Source organism: Castor canadensis, chromosome 11 (assembly GCF_047511655.1).
Source record: "Castor canadensis chromosome 11, mCasCan1.hap1v2, whole genome shotgun sequence".
NCBI classification, from domain to species: Eukaryota; Metazoa; Chordata; class Mammalia; order Rodentia; family Castoridae; genus Castor; species Castor canadensis.
In genome coordinates this window covers 8719588-8732885 of record NC_133396.1, presented here as the reverse complement: position 1 = coordinate 8732885, position 13298 = coordinate 8719588, and the positions used below count along the sequence as shown (strand labels likewise).

The following is a 13298-nucleotide window of genomic DNA, read 5'->3' as shown; positions in this document are numbered from 1 at the left end:
CTTAACTCCTTGTCTCATCTCATCTGTGCTCCTGGAATCACACGATGAAGAGTGAAGAAGGGACAGTGTGGTAAAAGAGATAGCCGAGACACGGAAACGACCCCCCTCCCACACCTACCCCCTCAAGCCATGAGCAGGCAGAGGCAGCCCGGCAGGTAACATCTTGAAGGTGAGATAGTGGGCTAGGTGAGGGGCAGCCAGCCCCCCACGGCTCCTGTGGTTGTGGGTTTTAGGAAGGTGAGGCACATAGAGGGTGCAGGGGGAGAGGTGGTGTGTGTGGGAGGCACAGTGCAGAAAGAGTTCAGTCTTGGGGCGGGCTACAAAGCAGAGGGAGTGGAGACTGACGGGAAATGAGATGGACTATCCAAAGAGATCTAGTTACTGGAGACCTGAGATAGGTTTCATGTTGGGTTTAAGACAGAAGCTTAAGAGAGATGCAAATAGGATTACTTTGGGGAAGAAAAGACTGGAAGCTCACAGGTCAGAGACTCCAGTGGTTCTACAAAAGTCAAGACCAGAGGGGTGGCCAGAAGAAAGGAGTAGGGGGATCAAGTGGAGTAACATCAAGGCTTACTGTGCTAGTAGATGGGGAGTTAAAACCATACCCTCCCTGCTTTGTAACTGATCCATGTGAAATAAATTAATTAGAGTGGGGAAGGAAACTAATAGACAGGATATTTCTTATGACCCAGATCTTGGCTTTATGCTATTTTATTCAACTCCCCCGAGGATAGGAAATTAACACCACCATCTTACAGATGAGGAAACTGGGGCTTAGAAATTTACCCAACATCAGGTGCAGGGCTACAAAGATGGAAAACAAAACAAAACAGAAAAAACACTGACAGTTATGGAATATATATGTCCCAGGCATCAGGCTAGGCACTTAACTATGACTGCTCTCATTTTACTTCACAACCCATAAGAGATTTTCCTTATTACCCCTAGTTTATAGATGGGGAAACCAAAGACCACACAAGGGAAAGTTACAAGCCCATGGTCACAAGTGAGGAAGCAGTAGAAGTTGGTTTTGAACCCAAGCAATCAGGGCCCACACTCATTACCGCTATAGCAAATGGACAGTGACAAGTTTGTAATACAACCTGTCTGCTTCCGAATCCAGGTTTTGCATCACACAGTGCTCTGTAGGAGAAATAGGCAGATCTGTTGTCTCTAATCCAACAAGCTCACATTCTCAGCTTCCAACTCAGTGCCCATCACCAGTATTTACACCCAGAAGTGCCTCTACAGTGGAGGGAGAAGTCTAGACAGCTATGGCAAACTCGGCCCTTGTATAAAGGGGGCAACCACTCACTCCACATCCTGCATTATTAGGACCAGATTTTGGTCAGCAGCATTCCAGAAGGCTCTAAGATCCAGTTTAATCCTGCAGACCATCTCTGCACTCCTGAAGGCCAGCAGGTGCAATCCACCTGCTCCCTGTCTCCTGTTCCTGCAGTCTTTGAGTCACCTGCCTGAAGGTTCTCCCTGCATGTTGCCAGATCTCTGGGCTCTGCAGTGGACTCTATGTGTACACCACAGGAAGCAAAAGTTGATGCATGACCTGCCAGGCAGGTGTGGCGATACACTGTCACTGGAAATGGCAATAGAGCACAGTGTGATGCAGACCTGGCATTGAAACCTGGCTCCCTACCAAATTATCTGTGTGACCCCTGGGCCAATGGCTGCACCTCGGATTCTTTGTGTGTCGATTGGGTGTAAAAGCTGTGAGAGGTGCTAAATAGTCAACCAGAGAGCACAGCCTGGCATGAGTTACCTACGCTTACTGTTTGAACTTACAAACCTGGGTCTCTGGGCTCTCTCTGAGGGCAAACTGCCAGTCAATTGTATTCTGGGCTGACACGCAGTGGTTTTTAGGATGTCCATGCAAGGGGGTGTGCAGAGGAGCAAAGCCCTCAAGGCTAAAAGAGCCACAGGGATGCTGCAGTGCTGCAATGACTATGTGAAACTCACCTTGTCTCTTGGTCCTCCTTCTTGGCTGAAGCACCCACCAAGTCAGCAGGAAACCTGTGCTTCACCTAGAAAAATAAGGAGAAGGTTATACCAGAAACGAGGCTGATAATGAAACCCATCCTCTGGCTTAAAATGTGATCCTGAAGGCCCCCCCAGAGACACAGAGGCTCGATAATTGTTTTTTTTTTAATATAGAATAAAATCACATTAAGTCAAAAAGGGAGAAATCCATTTCTTGTGTCAATGATGAGTATGACAAACAAGAATATTTTCAAAGAAATATGTTTTTTATGATAATAAATGAGACCTGGAATGAACAAAATATAAATATTACATTGAATCCTCATTTTTATCAAGTTATAATACAAGCTAAATTCACAATAAACCTTGACTTCAAAACAATCTATTGCCTAGCATTATTGAGTTGTCCTATTTGGATTGGGTCTTCTACACTGGCTCCTATGATACTGTTCTGTACGTTCTGACTTTCGCATATGTCTGAATTCATCAAACAGGAGCATTAGGAGTATCTAGCTCCAGGTTTGGCCCATATCATGCTTTCAGTAAACATGCTATTATTTCAGTAAATATGCTATTATTAGTTATACATTCCTTTGTGGATCTCTAGAAAGCTAGGCTGTTTCATACTATTCATATAATTCCTAAACAAATGAACACTGACACAGCAGAGTTGCTGTCTTGTTGCTGCTAAAACAGATATTTAATCTGTAAATCCGGCCTCTGTTCAATCAAATTCAGACACCAGGAAGAGTCGTATTTCAAAAGGTGTTTAAAGATAATGGCCCCATTCTAAGATTCCCCATCATTAGGCTCAAAGAAATCAATTTAGACCCTTAGGATGGCAAATGAAAACAGAGAGTAGAAAGAAAAGGGGGAAACGAACACTATCTGATTTGAAACAGAAAACTTGTAACCTTCCCACATAAGACAAAGGACTGTTTGGGTGGCGTTTTATTCTCTACTGAGTGTGCATCACACGTCATCACTCCGGTGGTTTCTGAGTTCCTGAGGACAGGGTCTGGCTGGTCCTCTGAGCCACACTTGCCTCCGGAGCCCTCAGGGGAGGGAGACTTCCTGGCACCCCAACCCCCTCCCTTCCCCCAATGCCAGCAACACATTTGCTGGGCCTGTCTCCCACCACGGCATCCAAGATCATACCCCAGACCAACCTCAAAAGCAATAGGTCCTTGACCACAACACAAAGTACCTTGGCCAATTGAGCTTGGAAGAAACTTGCAACACTGGGAAACCCACTGGCCAACGAGCAAATACTAAAAATCTCATCACCAGGGACCAAGCAAAACCATACTCCACCCTCCAACTCCATCTGGCATCTGGAATGGATTCCCACTCAAGCTCAAGCTCAGCTGAATGGAAATACTTTGAGCATTGCCCCTCCAGGGGACATGGGAATTGTAACAGAAGGCAACTTTAATTCCTCACCCTGTTCCTAGGAAGTTTCAATTCAGCTAACCGCGTGGCAGAAATTAGGGAGAGAATAGTGCAATGTGATTGGGGATGAGAGTCTTCATGAAGTCACATTGGGTAGGGACCCCAGTGGCTCCTCCCTTGGAGAGCTGTAAAATCAAATCATCCTGAAGCCTGGTCCCACCCAGGAACTGGTCAACAGTGAGGCCTGGACACTGAGATGTTTCCTAAAAGCTCCACAGTGAGTCTCAGGATCCTCTGGAGATGTGACCAGCAGGTGAATGCAGTGAGTGTGGGTGGCAGCCTGAGGCACTGCATTCTAATGTGCTCCTGGCAAACCCAGCACCACTTTAGCCAGCACTCAGAGGTGCCTCTCTTGCATCCCCCTATTCCTCCAAGGAACCTCAAGCAAACCAACACTCTCCACAGTCCCAGCTTCTCCTCTAGGCCTGACGCGCTCTTCTGTGAGGCCCAGAAACCTTCCCAGGTGACTCTAGAGTGCCAGGTGAGTAAGGGACACTGCTCACAGCCCAAGAGATGGCAGCCATTCTCTTCTTTCTGTACTCAGTTCTGGGCAATCAACCACTCGCCTGAAGTGCACTTTGGAGCATCACGGCATTCAACAGAACATTTGCTTCAGCTCTTCATTTTCTGCAGTGCTGTGGTGACTAGGACCTCCCTGAGAGCCTGGCTACCCAGGGATCCGGACTTTCTTTGCTGGTGCACTCACTGGCTAGCATCTGCCCTGAGAATCCTGCTGTGACTGTGCACCACACACCCTCCCCACCATGTCAGCACAGTTGTATAGAGGACAGTGGGCCTGGTGCAGGCAGCATGTCCTCAGAAGCAGGCCACGTCCAACCCCAGACCTCAGGCAAGCTGCAGATTGCAACCAGCTGCCCACAGTCTGCCCCTCAATGCCTCCTTTCCTCTCAAACCTTGCATCCTACCCATACCAGTTCCTTCCTGACACCCCACGGGCTGCCTGAGCCATGCACCACCTAGATCCTGGCCCGACTACCACTGCAGAACACATTTGACCAAGACCAAAGGGCCCACTCTTCCCGATCCCTCTGACTGAGGTACTAGAATCAAAAGGCCTGCAGGTAAGGCCACAAGAAGACATCAGTCTGGAATATGCCACCTTCCCCAAAAAGTACACAAGGATCTCAATAAGCCAGGCTGAAACAGAATGGTCCCTGTGGCAGAAGACCAGGGAAGGGAAGAAAAAACTCATGGAAGGGGGACATTTTATAAGATAGAATCCTCTTTGGCTAGCACTAGGGTTGCGGTTTGGTGTCCAAAATAAGAGCAGGCCTGGGGGTGAGGCTCAGTGTAGGAACACTCACTTAGCATGTGCAAGGCTCTGGGTTCCATCCCAGCACTAAAAGAAGAGAAGAAAAATCAGATGGGAGTGACTTCTACAAAACAGGCTAAGCAGCTCTCAGGAGGCCACATCACTGTGTCTCATTTTTAGAAGTGTACCCAAGGCCAACACACACACACCACGCCATAGATACTTTCAGGGGCCCACAAAAATGTTCTCATTTTTTAAAAAGCCAGAACAAATTGCTCTAATAGGTAACAATGAATCTGGCCTGAATCCTATTCATCCTTGTACCGCTGCAGCCATAAAACACGATGTTTATTTTATTATTTTTTAATGGAGGAAGGGAACTCTGAAGGTAGAGATGCCTAAGGTCATGACCACAATAATTTGGGCATGCATTTGCCTACCTCCTTGGTAGGCAATCCCCCAACATGCCAGTCTTTCCTGAGACTCCTTGCTGAGTGGCCCCACTGTTGCCACTGCACGTAGTGGGGAAGATCCCCACTCCAGCCTGGGACATGCCCCCTGCAGTTTACTCTTTTCACTCTGGCTCTGTCCAAAACTTCCCCGGTCCACCAAGGGTGAGTTCACCTGAGGCCCGGCACCAGGACCATCACGGCTCCTACTCCCACCTGTGTGTGAGAAGCACAGCCTGGCGGATACAGCAACTTCGAAGCCCAAAACACAGGCACTTAGCCCCCTGCAGCACAAACACCAAGCACATATCACACCCAGGCCTATAAAAGATAATTATACAATCTGATCTGGCAAATTAGTGCCGCAGAACTGTCTAATTCTCACAATGAATTCAAGGGTTGGATCAGCAGGAAAAATTAACCTGGATCTTTATTGGGATTTGCCCCCAGGTCAGGATTAGGGTTCATTTATCTCTTTTATTTTCCTGCTGAGGGAGGGTGGAAAGGCCTTCTCTCCTGCCCGCCCCTCCCCACCCCAGCCAGGCTTGGCTTTTAGACAAGCCAGCTGCCTAAAGATCATTCCCACACACTGCCTGACTCCAGCTAGAATCAAATAAAGCACCAACCAGGAGGGAGAGAAAGATAAACAGATAGATGGATAGATAGATAATTTTCATAAGGAAGAGAAGTTTGGACATCCCAAATCAAGGGATTCATTAGCTGACACTAACTCACCACAAGGTAAACAAATTAACTGACAATCTCAGATGGCAATTTACCTCCTAATTATTTTGGCCCAACTCTGAAATGTTTACTTGGAGAGCACTCATATGTATTTTTCTAAATGTACTTCTTTCTTTCTCACCTCCTACCCCCACCAAGGAGGTGATCATGAACAGAAGTTGGTAGCTATCTCCGTAGCTTGTTAAATTGCCAAATCACCAAAGAATTGTGACCACATTGCCAATTTGCCAATGCCAAGGCAAGTTGATACCAGGCAAGGATTATCTTTCATCTTCATCTAACGAAAACAAATCCCATGGCTGGCCAACAAGCCTCGTTTATGTGTGTGTGTGTGCGTGTATATGTGAGTGTGTGCGTGTGTGTGTGTGCGTGTGTGTGTGTGTGTCTGTGTGTGTGCGTGTGCCTTTCTAAGGGTTCCCCTTGGGGAAGACAATTCCCTTCCCAAACTTCTAAGTCACTCTGGAAAAGACCATCTGCCCACAGTCTGAAAGACAAAGCCCTGGTCAATACAGAGGAAGTTAGCATTAACAGTATAGTAGGCTATAGCACATGTAGGTCTGTCAGAGAAATCAGGCTATGATGTAAGCAGAGGCTGAAACAACTTTCCCTATACTCGATATCCACATGATCTACCCACCAAATTATTTAAGTGTGCTTCTCTATCAGACAGACCTAGCTTGAAGAACAGATGTGTTTTTCCAAGCCTCTGTGTGTATATATGTATGGGTGGGTGGGGGGTGTTTACAGCATTTTTCTCTTTAAAGAGGCATGGGAACCAAGACCTTCCACTTTGGAATAGAATTTGTTGCATGTGGGCAATGTCACTTAAAACACACATGCATGGTGCTGTGTGTGTGCACGTCACTCATGTATATATATCAAGAATGACTTTATGGGAAAATGAATGGTTTTAAACAATTGCCTATGAGTTAAAGGGCTGAGACTGTTGTTTCTCGTGCCTAGTCCATGTGGATTCTTGGTGACCCACTTTGGAGTGGTGAGAAGGAAGGCCAGAACGGGCAAATGTATGTATCAGCTGCAGAGTTCTAGCCAAATTTCAGACTCCAATTCCAAAATGATTGAAACAAGCATGCATTTTCTGGGAGAAGATAAACATGCACTCCAGGCCAACTAGACTGAGTCTTAGAAGGAGAAGGGAGGCAGCAAGGAAAAAAATGTCCCTTTTCCAGTGCAATGACATGAGCATCATTTTGGAGAGCCAGCTATTCATTCTAGGTGTGAGCAGAGGGTACCAGATGGATGGGAGAATGCCAAAGAGCCAGGAAAAGTGATGCAGACATGGGGAAACACCTCACAGCATACTGCTAAGTGATCAAAGTCTAGTCACACCTGCATGAGTTCTAGAGGCAGAGTACAAGGCTAGAATCTTAACTTGACCACTGGCTAGCTGTGTCACCTTGGGTGCCTTCTGAGTGCCCATTTTCTCAACTGTAAAGTGCATATGCCAGTAGTGACTGCTTCTGAGCCATATGAGATCATGACTATTGTCTCTGTTTGAGGATTTGTTACAGGACTATACTTGTTTCTCTGTTGGTACTAAATTAAACCAATTCAGCTTTTGCGAATTTCCTGGGCCCCAATAAGTAATCAACAATGTTACATATTTCTATAACTATAAAAAAATTACAGCACCATGTGAGTTATAAAAATGCACAAGGAAAAAGAAAACGATTAATAGTAGCTGGCTCTAGGTACTAAGTTGATGTCTAAAGTGAACAAGCATTGTTTTGTTTAGAAAAAAACGCCACAGTATTTTAAAAAATAATAAAAATGAAATGGACATTCATTGTTTGGAACTAGAAATAAAACTATAAATATAACTTTTAAAAAACAGTAAAAGTAGACATTGCAAGATTGCTTGACACATTACAAGCAGCTTGAAGGCCAGGAATCAGAGAGCTGCAAGACCGATTCAAAACTGAGGTTGTCACTCTGGAAAAAAATTTGGAGGCTACTTAAAAAGCCAAACATTGATCTACCATTTGATCCAGCAATACCACTCTTGGGGATATACCCAATAGAATGTGACACAGGTTACTCCAGAGGCACCTGTACACCCATGTTTATTGCGGCACTATTCACAATAGCCAAGGTATGGAAACAGCCAAGATGTCCCACTACTGACGAATGGATCAAGAAAATGTGGTATCTATACACAATGGAATTTTATGCAGCCATGAAGAAGAACGAAATGTTATCATTCGCTGGTAAATGGATGGAATTGGAGAACATCATTCTGAGTGAGGTTAGCCTGGCCCAAAAGACCAAAAATCGTATGTTCTCCCTCCTATGCGGACATTAGATCAAGGGCAAACACAACAAGGGGATTGGACTTTGAGCACATGATAAAAGCGAGAGCACACAAGGGAGGGGTGAGGATAGGTAAGACACCTAAAAAATCAGCTAGCATTTGTTGCCCTCAACGCAGAGAAACTAAAGCAGATACCTTAAAAGCAACTGAGGCCAATAGGAAAAGGGGACCAGGAACTAGAGAAAAGGTTAGATCAAAAAGAATTAACCTAGAAGGTAACACACATGCACAGGAAATCAATGTGAGTCAACTCCCTGTGTAGCTATCCTTATCTCAACCAGCAAAAACCCTTGTTCCTTCCTATTATTGCTTATATTCTCTCTTCAACAAAATTAGAGATAAGGACAAAATAGTTTCTGCTGGGTATTGAGGGGGGGGGAGGGGGGGGAGGGGGGAGAAATGACCCAAGCATTGTATGCACATATGAAGAATAAAAAAATAAATTAAAAACAACAACAACAAAAAAACTGAGGTTGTGTAGACAAGAATACCCTGGGGTCACCATGACCTAGAGTGAGGCCGGGAGCAGGCACATCTAGGCAGCAAGTGCCACAGGACAATCTCAGAGGTAGCTACCATTACAGGCACAGGAGGGTGGCAGTTTCCACAGAAGGATGTAGTCAATATTGGTTTGAACCGTGAACTTGACCAAGAATCCTTAACCCAGCCGACAGGCCACAAGCCACAGGGTGGAACAGACCTGCTCAGTGGCATTTTCCACATACCTGTGCCATGACAGAGGACTCGGTGACACCTGAGTTTTGGTTCAGGACTTACAGCTCATGCCCTTCCTGTGCCTGTCACACAGCCCAGGCTGGAAGCAGAGGGCCAGCTCCCTGACAGTCTGCAGACGTGCTGCCAGAAATAAAGGGCTTGCTGCTCCACACGAGCACAGAAAAGAGTTGGCCTGAGCCTCAGAACCAGGACCCTGCATCCTTCTGCCTTTGGGTGTTGAGCATGCAGGTGATAGGGACAAGGGCCCTTCTGCAGTGACCCCGTCTCACGAGCTCCCTTCCTCTCCTCTTCCTTGGTTCCCTTCTGCCTTCTGGGTGCAGCACAGAAGCTGGATCTCAGTTCAAACTAATTCCTGTCCTTTCCTCTCTTCCTCAAACATACCCCAAATCCCCAATCCTAGTCTTTTTCCTAAGCCCCAGTTTGATAGTCACCTACAGGGCAGAACAATCAGTTTCCTGCTAGAATCTCAAATTTACTACATACAAACAAACACATCCTATTCCAGTTAACCAGGCTCCCATAAGAAACTCCTCGCTTCACCCCGATGGGAAACCCTCTTCTAGAATGGAGTTAATCACTCCATCCAGTTACTTCTACTAACTTTCATGAGCCAGCTTCTCATATACACTCCCACAGCTGTGATAACAGCTGAGGCCCTTGTCAACCCCAGGTCCAGGATATTGCCATAAATAATAACAATGATAGCACTTACTGAGTGATTACTATACCCCAGCTCTTTACAAGTTTTATTTAATTCCTTCAACAATCCTCCTACATCTTGTACCTCTTTTTGCCTTGTTCTTCATATTTTCCCTCACTGGCTCTAGTTCTCTGCTGGGAAGCTCTCAGCTCTTTGGAAACTCAGGGCCCTTGCACTTGCTATTTTCTTGAAGCACTCCAATCAGAAAGCACTTCTTCAATGACCCTAGTACACAGGCCACCCCAGCAGGACAACTCCTGTACTCTTCACTGTACTTTACCTAACCTGAAATCATATTTATTCATTTTATTTTAGTTCATGTCTCTGCCCATGGAATTAAGATCCTTGAATGCAAACAGCTTATCTTTGTTTTCTCTATTGTAGGATAAAACGTCTGAAATAGGTTTTTATGGATGAACAAATGAAAGCATATTAATATCCCTATGGGAAAGATCATTACCTACCAGGCTGGTAAGTATTTGAGTGTTCTGACTCCAGGGGTAGAACTGAGGGTGACCTCACTGCAACCATTCTTCACCTGAGTTCCTTGACCTCAGACTTGCCTGCCCCAGTCCATCTATGTAGTTCTCCCACCTTATCAGCCTGCATGACTCTGCTCAGCAGTCAACAATGGCTCCCTATTGCCTCCTACATCCAGACCCAACCCTTCTGCCTGGACCAGAGGCTACCTACACTCTGTCTCCTCTTTTCTCTCCAGCCTTGTGGGTAAGACTTCACTACAGGCATCTTATCTACTCGTTACTCGCCAAAGCTTCTCGGCTCTGCCTCTCGCCCACATGCCTGTCCCATATCCCACCACCCATGAGGAGCTGCCTGACTTTCTATCCCCTGCTTGAGCCTCTCAGTATTTCCTGCCTGGACCCCACATTTGGCAATAAGCTTAGGATAATGGGGGCATAAGTTATCTCTCTCTCTCTCTCCCCCTCTCTCTAAGGAGACCTTAGATTCCTTTAGGGTGGGCAATAGGAGCCTAGCGCAGTGCACAGACCATCAATCAGGACAGGACAGCCATACTTAACCAAGAGCATCTCTGCACCTTGGCACATGGCCGACCTCTGCCATGACAGAGCTCTCAGTCCTGGTTTAGCTGAACTTGCTGCTGTTGGTAGCTCTTGCATCCATCAAGGCTGTCCGCATTTGCCTCTGTCTGAAGCTGCAAACTTGGGTCTGATTTTTAACTCTCTCCTACGTCCTCCTTGAGCAGTCTTGAACTTGAGCATAAAGACAGAGCCCAACCCACGGTGCTTAAAGAAGCAAAAACAAAAGTTTACAAGTCCATCAGGTTTTCTCGATTTAAGCCATATCTGTGCCCCTAGGGAGACCCGCTGTCACGTTCGTGTCCATCAGCAGCACCAAAGCCGGCATCCCCCAGTAGGTCTGTGACGTCACTGTGGTTACATGCGGCACCCGGCCCACTGACGGCTGACCACAGAAGGTGTCCCAGGTCCACGCCCTCCATCCTGGTGCCAAACCGGAGCCCCCGTGTCTGGGTTTCACCATGTTTAAATGGAAAATAAAATGCTCAACTCAAAAACACTTTTCCAATGATATTTTAAGGAAAAATGAGATCACAGAAAATCAGGGAGGTAAGTTTAAATAGTGTGAACCCAGGCAACTTTTTTTTTTTTTTCAAAGAATTCCCTGAGAGGCTGGTCACTGGATACAGTGGGGGCAAATTTGGGAAGACTTTAATCCCAAGAGACCACCTGCACAGCAGCAACATTTACACCAACATGAAACTCTTAGGATGCTACAAGAGCCTGAGTCTCCTTGCAAATAGTCCACCCTCCCTGATCCTCACGTTCAAGGGGACCCCGAGGTCCCTCAGGTTTGCAAAAGCTGCCAACGGCCCCCTTGCCAGCCAGGTCAACATGCGCCTCTGCCAGAGATACCAAATGTTTCCTAAACCCACCCCAAGCCCAGCTCACTGGGCTATGAATAGTTATTAACATTAACTCATGGTATTAATTAAAAACCTTTCAGCCAGGCAAATTCTCATACTTTTAAAAAGTCATTTGGGCAATCGCCTTTCCATGCTGCAAACTTTCCAAACGACTGACAGGTTGACATTTTACAATGTTGTTTGTTTTAATCAAGAACGGGGGAAAAGCCAGTATGGTTCCCTGTTTCATTTTTCAGGTGCCTTGATTTATTGATTGGCAAATCCTGATTTAATAAGTGTAAGAGAGGCTGGGGAGAAGGTGGTCTCAGCTTCCTGGGTTGGTGTCTAGACAGCAAGGCCAGGCCACAGCCCTTCTGTCACCCTCAGCAACTCTCCCCACAGCCAGTTTCCCATGTTCCCTAAGTCCCCCTTCGTGACCTCCTGATCCCTACCGAATCCAGGTGGGCAGCCTCCATGCCTGATTTAGGGTGACTTCCTAAACCAGTACCCAGTGTTTATCCCAGTCCAGCAGAGTGGAGGAAGATCTCCATGTTTCTCAAACTTACTCTTCTGTTGTTGTGTGTTGTATGTTTGAGGCAGGACCTCACTACACAGCCCAGTCTGGACTCTAATTCAAATCCTCCTACCCTGGCCTTCTGAGTGCTGGGATTACAGGCATGCATCCCAATGTTTGCGTCTCATAATTTTCTTTAAAGTAGCAAAGCCCAGAGACAGGCTAGATTATATGAGTCTGAATCCCACCTCCACTTTTTGTAAGCCTTGGACAATTTTTCTGTGCCTCAGTTTCCTCATCTGTCAAAAGTGTACATAAGAATAGTGCCTATGTATAAGGCTTATTTGAGGGTGCAATCAACTAATATTTCTAAAGCAATTAAAATAGTGTCTGATGGATAATAAACACAGGGGTCCTGGGGCATACATGAGAAACCTCTGCTTGTTCTAAAAACAGAACCTCTTCAACTTTCCATCTGACACACATATGCCTGATGTGCCATGAAGCCTTCACCTTTGACGGAAAGACAAACAGGCTGTCCTGACAAGGCCACACTGAGTGCTCCCAGCTCCCTCTGCCAATGTCCAGGACCTGATAGATGACAGATAGCAACCTACAGGGAGGCCTGAGGTTTGCCTGGAGACTCACCTTCATCACTTAGTGCGTTATCAGGACCTCTCTGCAACTGACCAGTAGCGGCCACCCTCCCGCCCCACCAAGGGAGAAGGGATTTCTTAAAGAAAACCAACATGATGAGCTGGGGATGTAGTCCAATGGTGGAGTACTTTCCTAGAATGTGAGAGGCCCTGGGTTTAATCCCCAGTGCACACACACACACACACACACACACACACACACACCCCACCACAAAGTCCTCAAGCAACCTTATAACAAAACACAAGGCACAGGTGCGCAAAAAAAAGAAAAACTCTACTTAAAATTCCCTGCACGCCAAACAAGCATTTCAGTGTTGATTGAATGCCTACTGTGTGCCAGTTATTAGACCAGGCACCAGAAATACAGAGAAGGCAAGTCCCCAGAGTTCCCAGAGTCAAAGCTTAGTAGGAGAGGAGATATCAAAAACTAATGTTCATATTCTGTGGTATGTATAATAATGGATTCTGTGTGTGTGTGTGTGTGTGTGTGTGTATGCACATTGCATATAACATATATTTAATATATAACATCTCATTGTGCATGG

The 13298-nt window shown here is 46.1% G+C and overlaps 1 long non-coding RNA gene across 2 annotated transcripts in view; it reads right to left on the bottom strand.

Annotated features, from left to right (window-relative positions):
- The window catches only part of LOC141413675 (uncharacterized), a 160747-nt gene that overhangs the window by 20630 nt on the left and 126819 nt on the right, over positions 1-13298 (bottom strand). For both annotated transcript variants that reach the window (XR_012438440.1, XR_012438441.1), the window contains exon 2: positions 1975-2039. This is a non-coding gene — a long non-coding RNA (uncharacterized lncRNA). The remainder of the gene's footprint in view (positions 1-1974; positions 2040-13298) is intronic.